The sequence below is a fragment of the Carlito syrichta genome, unplaced genomic scaffold (assembly GCF_000164805.1).
Source record: "Carlito syrichta isolate Samal-C Ts95f unplaced genomic scaffold, Tarsius_syrichta-2.0.1 Scaffold305660, whole genome shotgun sequence".
Lineage (NCBI taxonomy): Eukaryota > Metazoa > Chordata > Mammalia > Primates > Tarsiidae > Carlito > Carlito syrichta.
This window is the reverse complement of record NW_007249756.1, coordinates 191,216-206,760: the sequence shown is the minus strand read 5'-3', so window position 1 is coordinate 206,760 and position 15,545 is coordinate 191,216.

Here is a 15,545-nt window from a genome sequence, read left to right as displayed (position 1 = left end):
AGGTGCATGGCAAAATTTCAATCTTATGAAATTTCTTTATGTTTGATTTATGGCCAATTATGTGGTCAATCTTGGAGTACATTCCATGCGGTGATGAGTTGAATGTATATTCTGTGGTCATTGGGTGGACTGTTCTGTAGGTATCAATTAAGTCCCTTTGTTCAAGAGTCTCATTGAGGTTCTGGATCTCCTTGTTGATTTTTTTGTCTTGAAGATCTGTCCCGGGTTGTGAGTGTGGTACTAAAGTCCCCAGTTATGATCGTTTTTGAGTCAATCTCTTTTTTACATTTGACCAGAAGCTGCTTTACAAATGTTGGTGTTCCTGTGTTGGGTACATATATGTTTAAGATAGTTATTTCTTGTTGATAGATTGAACCTTTTATCATTATATAGTGATCTTCTTCACCTTTTTAAATTTTTATAGCTTAAAGTGTATTTTGTCTGAAATTAAGATTGTAACTCCAGCTTTCTTTTGTGTCCATTTGCCTGAAGTCTTGCTTCCCATCCTCTTACTTTGAGTCTGTCAGTGTCCTTTCTGGTGAGAGGAGTCCCTGTGAGACAATATATTGTTATCTCATGATATTGTATCCCTTTTGCCATTCTATGTCTTCTCAGTGGTGCATTTAGTCCATTCACATTTCTGGCTAATTATTGAAATGTGAGAGTTTATCCCTGTCATGAGGTTCTTATAGAAGTGTTTTTGTTCCTGTTCTTTTGTTGTGTTTCTTTTGATTTTGGGTTAATTCATTTGTGTGTTCAATCTTTTTCCTGCACTCTTGTGAAGAACATTGTTCTTTTTTCCCTTTCTTCTGTGTTTACACTTTCTTAAGTATTTCTTGTAGTGCTGGTCTAGAGGCAGCATAAGTTCCTAGGCATTGAATGTCTGGGAAAGATTTTAATTCTCCCTCACTGATGAAGCTTAGTTTAGCTGGGTAGGTTATTCTTGGTTGAAATTGATTATCTTTGAGAACTTTGAAGATTGGGCTCCAAGCTCTCCTAGATTGAAGTGTTTCTGTAGATAAATCTGCTGCTATTCTAACTGGTCTTCCCAGTAGGTAGTCTGACCTTTATCTCTTGCTGCCTTTTGGATTTTTTCTGTTATACCTACTTTGTTTAAGCAAATTATTATGTGTCTAGAAGTTTGTCTTCTCATTGTTGTCTTGCAGGAGTTCTCAAATCTCTTGTGTTTGGATGGTTGCATCATTGATGAGATGAGGGATGTTTTCTTGAATAATTTCATGGAATGCTTTTCCAGAGTGGTCTTGGTTTCTCCTTCTACCTCAGGAACCCAATTATTCTTAGGCTCAACCTCTTGAAGTAATCACTCATCTATTGAAGGTTTTGTTCAGTCTTTTTAAGCTTCTTTTCTATGATTTTGACAGTTTGGGTTAGTTCTAGATTTTGGTCCTCACACTCTGAGATTCTTTCTTCTGTATGATTAATTCTGCTTTCCATGCTTATCAGTTGTTATTTATTTTATTCACAGTATTCATTACTGCTGTTATGTTAGTTCCTTCCTATTTTCCTCTTGTCTCTCCTCAATTCTTTTAAATCTCTTTATTAATGTCTTGATATCTGGGTTTGTTGTTTGAGACCAGTCATTTTGGGGGCTCTTCATTTTTTGTATTCTGAAATCTGTTTTCTCAGTGTCTGACCTTTTAGGAGTCTGTGAGAGATCTATCTTCTTCTTTTGGTTTTTCTTCATTTGTGTAGACTCCCCCCCACTCATTTTTTTTCCTTCTCTTCTTAAATTCTGTTTTTCAGGGATGGCGGGATTTCTTTTACTTCTTTTTGCTCAATCTCCTATTCTACCTTATATGGATCCTCTGGCTTTGTTCACTTCTGAAGCTGGACTGTGGGTTGGGGGTTGTACTTTTTGCAATTTTGAGATTTAGTTGAGGGAGAGCTGTGATTCAGAATCTATCTGCAGATCCCAGTATCCACCGACAGGTATATGGGCACCCTGGAACCCATTTCCCACTGCCTTACAATCTGTCCATGGAGTGAGGGTTTTGGTTTGCTCCCTGGAACAAAATGAGATAAGAAAAAGAAAAATAATGGAAGAAGGGGGGGGTCAAGAGAAGGTGGAGTGAAAGAAGAGTAAGAGGGAAAACAGAGAGACATACCAGCTAACAAATGAAAAGAGCACAAAGACAGAAAAGAGAGAAAAGAAAAAAAACCCTAGAGCATACAGGTAATCAAACAAACACAAAGTCTAACAAAATCCTGCCTGTTGATGTGCCCTTCCCCTACACAAACAGGGAGTCTAAAGAATAGAGAGAAGAAAGAAAGAAAAAAAATCAGTAAAATAACAAAAGCAAAGCAAGTATGAAAATGTTATTAAAACCAGAATCATAGAGAAGAAAGAAAAAAAAAACTAAAACAAAAAGCAAACAAAAGTGTGCAAAACAAACAGTCAAAAATAAAAAAATAAAAACATGGAATCAGACTGGTTCTTGATGTCCTTCCTGTATGTCTAGAGTCCCTTCACTTCTGATCTCTAGCCCCTCACCTCTGCTCTCATAGCAGGCAAATAAGGTTATTCATAGTTTGGGTCAGTTGCCTCAGGCCTACTTTGGGAGGAGGGTGAGTCAGATCTGGGTTCATTCAGCTTACTGCTTGCCGGGTCTGCCACACAGATCTGAGTTGTTTGTGTCTGATTCAGCCTGGGGGAGGGGCTTATGTCGCTTCCGGTTTGATGAGATTATCTTAGGCAACAAGTTGGAGGCTGTGCAGAGCTGGACGGGTCAATGCAAATCTCTTCCTGGTCCTGGGTCAAAGAAAATGGCTGTGGTGGGCGGCTTCTCACTGGGCATGGACTCCTCTCTGGTTTTCCCTGGTCCTCACTCTCCACTGATCAGGTCCAGGGCTCTAGCTGATCCATTATGACAAGTGATGGTGTGGGCCAGGCGATGGGAATCAGCTGGATTCAGCAGGCTTTTCTCAGGCGCATTGTCGAGAGCAGCAGACGATCCTGCGCACAATGTGGAATCTTGCCGGCCAGACTCCAATATCAGGACAGTGAGGGCCTGCATTCGCCCGCAGATTTGCGACCCGGTGCATGCACCTGAGTATCCCCTCAGATGAACTTTCACTCCCACGAGTTCCCGCCCACTCATGCAGAGAATCTTTATGAACACTTGCGGCCACGGAGACTCTTACAGTCCAACCTGTTGGTTACCATCTTAGGCTCCTCAGCTCCTGTCTTTAATATGATGGAACTCTAGCTCCAAGAGAGTCCTTAATGTATGCAGTAGACTTTAAATTCTATGTAGACTAATGTTTGTTAGATATGTAGTAGAGATTCATACTAAACATTAGACAATTAGTATGTATAATAGTCTCTAAGCTCCATGGAGGAGCAGCTGTACTTGTCATTCATTGAGTCCCTGGCACCTAGCAAGGTGCTTGTTACACAATAGGTTCTCAATAATATAGACCAAATGAATTGATTTAATAATGAATGAACACATATGAGGCGATTGGAATTAGACCAAACTCTGTATAGCTCCAAAACCTAAATTTTATGCAATGTTTGTGCTACCTTCAATGATGTCCTGTCATCTGTAAAAGAATGTCTGAATGTGTGGCAATGAAAGATGTACATGACCTTGTACCAGTCTTTCTAGTATTATCTTCCGCTATGTTCCATCTTGTGATATACCTTTTGGTTTAGACCAGGATATTCAGATCTGCTTAAATTTCCAATGTTCATTTCTTTCCCTTAACTTAAACTTCAGTCACATCTAAAATGTGATCCCTTGTCCTCATCTATCACCAGTAGTTCTCACCTTGGTCTAGTACTTCTGCCTAGGAAGTTATTTGGTTGTATGGGGAGCATTTTTGGCTCTTACACATGACTGGGCACCTCTGTTAACAAATAATGAGGAATCCAGGGATGCTGAATATCTTGCGATGCAAGGGGTCATCCTGCGTAATGAAGAATTATGTATGTTCTTATACCCAAATAGCAATAACCTAAACACCATTGAGAAACAATATGTGTCTAACTCAGCCTAGAGTCAGCACTATGTAGCCATGATTAGCATTCGAGCTACCCAATTTTTAATCCCAGCTGTCACTGAACTAGTTATATTATTTTGAGTCATTTAGTCTTTTGTAAATTCAGTTTTCTCATCTGTGAAATGTGTTTAATAATGCATTTCAGCAATGAGGTAAAGAGTAGAGATGAGGGAAAAAAAACTTTATTACATAGTTTTTTTTTGTTTTATTTTTTAAATAGGTGAAAGCTATACTTAACAATACCCTGGAAGCCAACCAAGTCCCACTCTTCTGAAGACCTGTTATTTCAGCTGAGAAAGTCCTTTCCTTTTCCTCAACCATGTTATTTTAGTCAGGGGTTTTTAGTTGCAAGAAACAAGAACTTGTTCAAGAGGGGAAAAAAGGAAGTTTCTTGGCAAAATACTGTATCAATTAGGACTCTCTGTGTTATAAGAGACAAAGTAAAACTGATTTAATAAAGAGCTATATTAGTTCACATAATTTATAGAATATTGTAAGATTCATATAGACAAGAAGACTATAATCTCTTTGAGGGCAAAAGTTCTATTTGTTTTACTTATAGATGACTTTATTTTCATCCTCCATATAATAGCTCCCTGGCAAATCAAGACCCACACCCTTCTAACAATAGCTGCTACAGTACCGGATATCATGTCCTTACTAGTACAGGGAGGAGAATGGGTGCTTCTATTAATAGTAGATCCCAAGGAAGAAATAACTTCCATCTTTCTCAGAAACTCATTGCATCATTAGTCTTTGGGAGAGATTATAGATCTATTGCTAAACCAACCACAGGGGAAGGGGATGGGATGGGAGTTGGAATTGTTTTTTAAAAATATTGTTGAGCCAATTAGAACTCAGTCATGAATTTGAGTTAAATCAACCCTCTCCCTTTCCCAGACAACTGAGAATGGAAGAGGAGTGGCTTCTCAAAATAGGAAGATTGTTAGCACATAGGGAGTGGAGTGGGATAATGTAGCACCAAACGTGACCACTATAGTAATAATAAGGACTACAGTTTAGATTTTTCCAAGAATAGAGAATAAGTAGATAGACAGCTGAAAAACTTAATTTAGTAATGCCTTACCATGTGCAAAACCTTGCTTTCAGCTCTGAGGCTATGAGAGTGGGACGAAAATGACCACCACTTCCATGTATGGGAGCTAGTCTTCAGATAGAGAAGATAGTCAAACATAAAGGCAACTAAGACTTAGAAGTCCCCTTCCCTTCCTATGAACAGCTTGCTTGCAAGTCTATTTACTTAGAATTTCAAAGAGAATAATACAACAACCATTATCAAAATGTATCAATGGTGAGCAGAGTTTTTATGTTTTTGTTTTTATGTGGAATCGTTTCTTTGCACGTATAAAAGTTGTAGAGTTTTTTTTAATTTTGTTTTGCAAATGAAATGTTTCAAATTGTGGGGAAGTGTGATGCTAGGAGTAGTACATAGGGCCTTGGAAGTGCTGAAAAATAATGGCAACAGAGAGTTGCATGAATACAGAATCTACATCTAGATCTAAGCTTCAGGAAGGTTTGGAAATTAGCAGTCTCCACTTGATAGGTGGGCAGATGAGTGATGTTCGTAGGGATGAGCAACTCTGTGAAAGCAGGGGGTAAAGATACGAGCAGTTTACTTGCCATACTTGAAATCTTACATTAGCCATTATGTTCAATAACTCTTTCACCATGTAGCCAAACAAGGAAGCTCAAATAAAACATTTTGAATCTTAATGTTTTATTTCTTCAAGTAGATTCTATTCTCACATTTTTTTTACCTCATCTTGTGCACTTAACAAACTAGTGGTACTAAGTATACTTAGAGATCATTAGTCATTGTGTTAAATGAACCCAAATGAAAAGAAAAAAAACTAGAGTAAATTTTTGGAATAGATATATCTGTTATCAATTTTCAAACCCAATTTTGTCCCTCTGGACTCTTGGAAAATAAATTAAACCATAAGATCATTGTATATTCCAGCCCTACTGGGGGAACTTAGCAGGAAATCATTAATCAAGTAATAAGGGACAGTAATGTAAATTCATTCTCAAATAAATTATGTGAATAAACACTGGGATTTTTACAGTTAGTAAAGGACCTTTTTGCAGGATGTGGAAAAATTCATACAGTGGTCAGGGATAATACCAACTCTTCAATATTAACCAAATGATCTCATGAAGAAAGCTACGGTGATAAGTAAAATACAGATCAGGCTGTGGACAACATTTATCTTACCAAGAAGTCAGTATTAGCTCTATTTGCTGAGGTTCTTGAATAGAAACCCATGGAAATCTTCACAAATTCTGTGAAACACCTCTACTCTCATCCCCAGGAGTGGAATGAAGGTTTATATATGTGTGACAAAGTATATCTTTCTGGGAAAAGAATCCACAAATTCCCTTCCTTGGTTTTTTTTTTTTGGTGTTTTTTTTTGAGTCAGAGTCTCGCTCTCTCCCCAGGCCGAACGAAGTGCAGTGGCATGCTCATGCCCACCACAACCTCGACCTGCTGAGCTCAGGTGATCCTTCCAAGTAGTGGAACTACAGGCATGTATGTTCCACCACGCCAGGCTAATTTTTAAAAAAATTTATTGTAGAGAGGAGTTCTCACCAAGTTTCCCAGGCTGGTCTCAAACACCTGGTCTCAGGCATTCTTCTCACCTGTCTCTAAAAGCGCTGGGATTACAGGCATAGCCACTATGCCCAGCCCCTCAATTTTTAAAGATATCTGTAACCTAAATTTAGATTCACTGTTTCATAGTTATTATCAAGGAAAATATGTGGCCAATAAAAACAAAGCTGTTAAACGCTTTGCTGTTACCATTAGCCAATGTGTACCTAGTGAAGACTTTTAATGAGGTGTCTTGCAATGCAAATCTGAAGAATCATATTCGCCACTTTAGCCAATGGAACCTCTATTTTTCTGGTCAATCAAGTATGAGTCTACACTTGCATCATACCTGAATCTGCTCTTTTGTTTATATCTCACTTTCAATCCACAAGCGCTTTCTGTCAAGTCTAACTTCATTATATACCCACGATTCAACCACTGCTCTTCATTTCCACTGTTACCACGAGGGTCCAAACCACTATCATATTTTGCCTAGATCTTTGCAATAGTCTTTTAATTGGTCACCCTGCTTCTGCCTCTGTACCTTTCCACTCTACTCCCAATATAGCAGTTGCAGAGCTCCTGTCAAAATAAAGTCAAATGACACATTTCCTGGGTTCAGTATATTCCAATGCCTTCCAGTTTTATTCAGAATTGTAAAATATTATTATCAATTTTTAAATAAATTAACAAATTATTATTAATTCAGAAAAAGCCAAAGTATGTTATTTGACTTATAAGACCCTATATGACATGGCTGCCCATTATCTTTCTAACCTCATCCTCTGCTATTCTCTCTCACTCACTGTTTCTAGCTTCATTCGTTTCCCTATTGTCTCATAAATGTATCAAGTTTATTTGTGCCTCAGGGAGCTTGCTTCCTGGAATGGGCTTCAGCCAGCTAATCTCAAAACTTGCTTTCACTTTAGGTTTTCATTTAAAAGTCCCTTTTCCTGGCTTGGCTACCTTGATGAAAATCTCAAACTCAACTGCCTTAGCTGCCTCATTTTTTCTCATCTGAAATATAACATACATATTTACTTACTTTGTTTGTTGTCTTCTTGGCTAGAATATGTTGTCACAAAGGCCAAGATATTTGTTGGCTGAATACACTGCTATATCCCCAGTGCCTCAGGCAGCACCCGGGACACAGTAGGTACTTACTAAACCTTTGGAAGACATGCTGGTTTACCCCATTATTGTCATCCAGATTTCAAGTACTTTGACTTGCAAGAATGAAGAACATTCAACTCTCCTTATTAGCTCTAGATACAGATCACACGATGTTTATGTTCCATTTGAAATAAAATATTTTATTTTAATTGAGACAGGCCAGTGAGTAATTATATATATAAAACTTTGTCATCCAATGGATCAATATTCAACACATTGCTTTGCTGTTTATATATTTGTAAAATATGAATGATGATATCCACCTTGCATAATTCTTATGAGAATGCTAACACTTAGCTATATCAAGTGTTAAGTATTATCACTCATTGCAGTGATAAAAGATAAATGATATGCAAGGAGGAGATTTACAGTTGGGTTACTACCTTTTTTAAATGACCAGCTAAAAGTGTCTATGTCATAGAGCCAAGCATAAGATAATAATTAATTTTGTTTTGTTTTAAATAGTAACCCTCTGCCTCGTTTAGTGACTTTGGTCGTTTATACTAATTTGATTAATTTAAATGCTTTCTTGTCTCACCACACACTAATTTTTAAAAGTGATTTAGGGCTACTCTCTATAGCAGGTTTTATTTGTCATTTTATAAGTCAGGGAACATGACCTTTGACTCAGGTAATGTTGTTTATGATGCCAAATAATGAACTATGCTAACTTCTAGGATTCTAGGTGGTCAAATTATTCCATTCTCAGTAAATTATATAAATATATATTTCTCTAAGAGCCATAATCAGGTGTACTATTCTTATTTGTATTGATCTGATCATCATATTGACATCTTTTGCCTGAAAAGTCTCCTTTGGGAATATTTGATGAGTGTTTATTGAAATTGTCATCAATAGGTGGTGAAAGTACAAGATTCAGCAAATTTCATTCCTCTATTTTAGTTTAACAAAAACAAAGGACATGTCATTATTTAGAGTTTTAATTGCTTTAATTAAAAGATGAAAGTAATTTGAATTGTCTAAGTAACTTTGTTAGGTAAGTGAATAAATAATAGTTGTCAAACATGTATTAATCTTATTTTCATTTGTAGTAGACCCTCAATGGCTTGGGGCAGGAATATTCCAACTCTGCGAAAGCTATGAACTAGTCCAAGAGCACTTTGTGCTCCTAACGATGATATTGCCCTCTTCTATGATCACTTAGGGCCAAGCATTTGTAAACTAGCTAAGTCACTTATGGAAAACCCTCATCCCCTCCATTAACTTTATTTCTTCTCTTATTAGTATACGTTTTTCTTCCTTGTGTCCCAAGTGCCAAAACCTTCTTTCTGCAGAATATGGTTCTAATAAAAGAAAGGAGGCTTCCAAGTATTGGAAATTTGTTGTGTTACCTCTCCTCAAGGTATGTCATTTGAAAGCAAGTTTGTGAGAAGAGATTGAGGGTCAAATAAAGTAATGCATGAGCCACAGTAAACCTTTAAAATGTTTTGGATAAGCTTAGTATCATAAATCACTCCAGGTAGACAAGTACCTACCTAAAAAACCTAGCAATGTGTATTTTTGCATCGTCCTCACTTTGTAGAATACCTGGTGGCTCACTTACGAGGGTCTGTTCAATATATTCCTAAGCCTATTTCTTGTTTTTCATTGGTCTCTTTATTATATATAAATTCTTCCCCCTACATATCTTCCCATAGGAACGACTACAGAATTCTGTATAGAGTGGACACATGCTCAATACCTGCTCAATAAATGTTTGGAAAATCAAATTGAATAAGTATTGACTGACCTCAACTGCCCTTGCTCCCTAGGCAACAGATTTGGACCAATTAGCTACTGTTTTTCAATGCAATTGTGTAATGGATACAACTAATATTTGGGGTTCTTGGTTGATCACACAATTATTCACTCACTTACATATCCATTCATTTTATTAATATTTACTATGTTCCTACTTCATGTAAGGAAAATATATGGGCACATGCTGAAAATATATAGACAACAATGATTGATTTCTTGGTCACAAGGGCGTATAGTAGTAGTTACTCCACATAAAGTAGTGACAGATAGGTTTGGAAAAAATTAACTCTCACATCATTAGAGAATAGTCTATTGTCTAAATATGTAGAAATGTAGTAAGTCGAGCCTCACTTGTGCCAGAAAAAGAATGTCATTATTAGTGTGGAATGACAGCTATGAAATTCCCCATACACCAACTATCTTTTCTAAAAGAATTTCTCTAAAATTCATCTGCATTAAAGTTCTTAATTTCATTTGTTCATTCATTCAACAAGAAAGCAACTATCAAGCAACTTATTATATCCTGGGCATGATTTTAAGTGTTAAGTATAAAAAGATAGAAAAACAGAAACAAAGGTATTTAAAATGATCAAGCATATGGGGGACCATAGAGTAACCCTATGCAATCAAATGATGAAATTTACAAAAAATAAAAGTTTTTGCCATTTTGTGATATGAATATTTTTGCTTTATTTCTCTTTCTGTAAGATAAATAAGAAAATAAAATGTCAGCTAAGGTTAAGCTTTAGGTTTTTTCCCTCCCTCTTACATCTATGAAGGTCATCCTTTGTTATTCATGTACAAACTGTAGGATAATTACTTCAAAATACATTTATGATAACATCAATAGAAGAATATAATTTTTCATTAAAAGTCAATTGTTTGTGTCTTTTCAAACTGGAATCTCAACTTTTTTGACTGAATAGGAAAGCAAATTAAGTTGAGTAAAAGAGTAAGTTGCTTGACTGGATTTATTCATTTATTTGAATGGTCAACCCAGCATAAATATTTCCACTATTTGCATTTTTAGATACTGAAACTGCACAGGTACCTATGTTTCATTTGTTGACAAAAGTAATTTAAACATATTATTAACTCAAAAGTGCATAATATGCAAAAGTAATACTTTATTTAAACTTTACTTTTTAATGATTTTCCCACATACAATGAGACATAGAAACTATCAGTCTGTAATGTGTAATTTTTGACATTTGGAGTTCTTATGAGTTTTGTTCTATTAAATCTACATTTCAATTAGATTGTAATTTCTTTTTCATGACATTTGCAAAATAAAGGAAATTGCATCTTTTATTATTGTCTAACAATTTATTTGTAATGACCTGATTTTTATCTCATTTATGTTGCTGCTACATAGCATATAATAACCACTAAGATTGAATTTTTTTCATTGTAAGGTTGAACCCTCCTAATTTGTCAAATCTGTTATTTGAACAAGTTGAATTGCCAGCTTTTATCTCAATTTCTTGACTGCTGCTTAAGAGGATTAGAGGCCTTGGTCAGCTTTACCAGGGTGGCTGACCGTAACAGGCGCCATTGCAGCTCAGATCCAAAAATCAATGAAGTGTGACTCATTGAGCCTGATTGACTGAGCCTCAATTGCCCTGTGGAAAAAGCTTAATGCTGGTCTTCCCTAGTTACCCAAACCAAGTCAGACAGACACCAGCAGCTTCCTTCTTCCTTTTAAGTCCAAATATTAGGGAAGGAATAGAAAGAGAGGGGGGGGGGAGAGATAACAGTAACAACAAAACTACGAAGAAAAGAGAATTGTGCCCAGAGACATACTGTGATTTATCATTTTACTAAGTATTCAACTTCTCTGATTAGACAGTCTTTTTAAATTAAAAATCACTTAAAATTCCTAATTATCATCATCTCATTTTTTCCTTCTAGTTTCAGTAAGCAAATTTACAAATATAAATACAAATTATCAAAAGTAAGCCTTGTATTTGAAATATATATATGTTAATTTATAGCCATAAAGAAAACTAACTATATGGCCTTTCTCATTTTTTATACTATAAAAAAATACTGTGAAATATATGTACTTATTCTGATGTTCTTTCATCTGTTTACACTGTAATTGAGTAAATTATATTAATGATCATCATTCTCATATATTTTAGAGGTAAGGGAAAGGAATCATCTTACTCCATTTTGAAGGTATTCATATAAAGAAAAAGACAGTGATCGATTCATTTTAAAAGTGAAGTTTTTTTTTCTCCTCCTAAGGAAGCTTATTATTTTAAAAAAGGGTCTGAATAACTACATCTTGTGTTAAAATAGTTTTATCAGAAGTTATGCAACTTAAAGTTACCATAATCACTCAAGAACTTGATGGGCCTTTTACCAAATGTTATTTCTTTAATTATCAATAATTAGGAACAATTGGGCAACATTTTCTAGGAAAAATAGAGCCCCTAGGGAACAACAGTATTTTATATCATGGAATCAGGGTGTTCTAGAGACTTTCAAATTATATTTTACAATTGTCTAATTATAGAGATCAGAAACAGAAACTCCCCAAGTTAAGGAACTTGACCTAGGTCACAAATCAATTGAACTTCTTAAAATGAAGAATGAGGAGCTTGACAGGGAGGATTTTAAGAGGCTTTAAAAGGATAGAAAACTTAAATCACAGTCATTTTCATATGAGTTGGAATATTATTAGGATCATCTTGCCAATATCAACAATCCTAATTTCGAGGTTGTAATTCACTTTAATATATGACTTTTTAAAATATAAGCACATTTTGCTGGGGATGACATATGTTAGAAAAAGGTTTAAGCAAATGGCAACCAAGGCAGAGAAATGGATTTAACAACCAGGACATTATTTCTAATGATGGTAGTGTGTTTTATTTTCCTATCTGGAACCTAACTTTTAAGGTATGGGATATTTTCATGTGCTGTAGAGGTTCTCAAGCTGTTCTCTCACCAAAAGGCAAGACTGAAATGAAAGCTGTTTGGTGTATGTTAAAAAAAAACAAAACAAAACAAAGAGAAAGCTGTTTGTTGGTCCTTACGTTAAAACAGAAAACAACATTATCCTGAATAACTTTTTATAGAAATGAAATTTTCTGAAACATCAGTTACTTGCCTTTTGTCATTATGAAGCCATTCTGCAGTTGAATAACTTAGTAACAAGTAAAATTTGAAATAAACCAACATTCTCATTAAAACAAAGTCATCTGATATTCCTGAGAACCATAAAACAGCTATTGAAACCTGAAGCTTCAGAGAAGGAAATATTTATTGCAATAAAGGATTCAGCAACATTGCTTATAAGCATCATTTCCATGGCAAAAGATTAGTTCATTCAATAAGAATCTTGTAACATGGTGCCAGCGTGGGTGCAATAAACTTTATGGAATGGCTCATAAAAATTATACTAATTAAAGATAATCTAATTTGGACAATTTTATCTTCTGGAAAAGAAATGTGATGTCATCCTCTGGGAAGAAACAATGTTTAGTCTCCAGGGATGTGCAAGGAAAAAAAATCCTCACAAGATATGTGCAATAATAAGAATTAGGGTTGATCCAAAGACAGTCTTAGATCTACCCATTGCCTCTCAAAAGATCCACCACATAGACTGTTAAGCCCCATAATTATCTCCCCTATTTGTGACAAGCGTGAGCTAATCAGTCTCTGAGGGAGTTTTCCAGCAGATACTGAAGAGAGTGTGTGAGCTTCACAGTGCTCATCAAGCTATTTTGTACTCAGAATCGCAAAGAGCTGACCAAAGTTCATTATCCTCATCTAAACCAGAATTAATTCAAATTAAGAAAAATGGACTTTTTAAAATGCCAAGTGCTTATGATTTAGAACAAAGAGTCTTCACTATTTTTATAACAGCAACATAGGTTCTAGCTGCCTATAATCCCATATTAAAAGATTAGAAAAAACATCTGAAGAAATCAGAGAGTGTCTAATTGAGGTTCTTGCCTTTAATCCTTCGAGCAGACTCCCTCTTGGATATCAAGATCTGTCAGTGTAGAGTCAGGGGAATTCTGTAAGGAAAAAGCAACCACAAGGAATATAACATATTCTTTCCTACTTAAGAAATAAAAAGAGAGAAACATAGTTGGTGATATCAAAACATAAGCCAATACAAAATTAAGGGAAACCCCAAAATGGATTTGTAAATATAAGCTAACAAAAGTAAAAAAATAATCTTGACCTTGCTGTTTTCTAATATTTAAACCATTGTACCATATAGAGTACCCAAATAAACTGAACAAATGAAAAAGTAAATAATAATAAAGAATAAAAATGAAAATAGAATCCAGACTAGCAAAGAATTAACAAACTATTTAACAAACATATTTTTCTTGTGCATTGTTTGTTAAAATATTTTTTATTTGATTGTCTTTATATAATTCCATTCACTCATCTTGCCAGAGAATTATGTAACAAGTACTTTCATATCAATACCAAGGAATGTTATGTTAAACAAAGTTTGTCTGTGTAGCTATTATATAATTGTGCACAGTACAGTTTAGAAGCTTTACTTGTTTAAAATTAATATTTCTTGCTTATTATTAAAGGACAGAAAAATTAGGTTACCATTCATGAGCAGTAAGTCAAATTAGCATAAGAAAGAATGAGGGAGTTAATTTTAAAAAATACAAAACCTTTTAAAACACAATAAGATATCAGTAATCGAGAAAAAAAAGAAAGAAAATAGTGTACTAAAATCAAGATATACTGCAAAATAATTTAATTTTAAGCACAAAGAAAGATATTTGCTTCCCTACTTGCTTAGAAATTGATGTAAAATGCAAATTATGTGAAGATATCTAATAAAAAAATAAGTATATGTGCATGGTAAATGTATTTTTTCTTCAGACAATAATCCTTTAAAAGGATTATTGTGCTCCATATTAAGAAAGTTTTCTTATATTTCCATCATAAACCCACAATACAAAAATAATTTAAAATATTTTATTAGGCAATTTAATATGATATTAACAATCTTTTAGCAAAAGATGACTCTCTTATAGTGAACTGGATTCAGAAGGATGACAAAAGTCATTAGGAATAATTCTATAATACAGAAAAACATGGAACTGAGCATAAATATGGAAAAATTAAATCAATCTAACAATGTTTTCTTTCTAATTGCAAATGAAAAAAAGTTTTTAGAATAATACCTTTGGATCTGTACATACTATCTCACAAGAGATCACATACCTTTTCAAAAACTATCACACTTTGATGTGTGTACATTATTGATATTTAAGCAGTATCTACACAGATGTGTGTGAATAGTACAAATAATAATCTTTATAACATAAAGTTTTGGTAAAATGTAGTTTTAATAAATATTTTAATGAATCAATTACTGCCTTGATAAATATATTCATTTTTTAAATATGAATTTTGTTCTGATTTTTAAAAATATTTATGCTATTATGTACCAAAGATTATGAAATTAGCATAAAGTAATGACAATATATGTACTATGTGACTAATAAATAGTCAATGTGAAGGAAAGAATTAAGTAACTCACTGACAGTGATGAAATTTAATATGAATAGTTTATATTAAAAGAGGCAGAGGGCAAAATAAGTGGAGGTGGGGGAGGTATATGGCCCAAACCCAGATTCCCTAATTTCTTCATAATAGTTTAAGTTGTCATCTTATGACTTTATGGAATTGACCACTGTATGATGGAGCCAGTGTATCTTAATGCTTAATCACCAAATAGCAGACAGGAGATGAGATCCAGTTATTTGATTTATAGTTAAAATAACGTGCTCTTTCAGGAATGTAATTTTAGTCTGACTTAGATTTGGTCTAACAAAGAAAATTTATGGGTCATTTATATTTTTACAAGATATCAAGTTATTTCTTATGCTTTTGTGTTGAAAGATGGGAGTCAAATATTTAACTTTATTATTGTAATTTAAGTATTAAACTAATATAATGATTATTATAATTTAAGTTCTATACT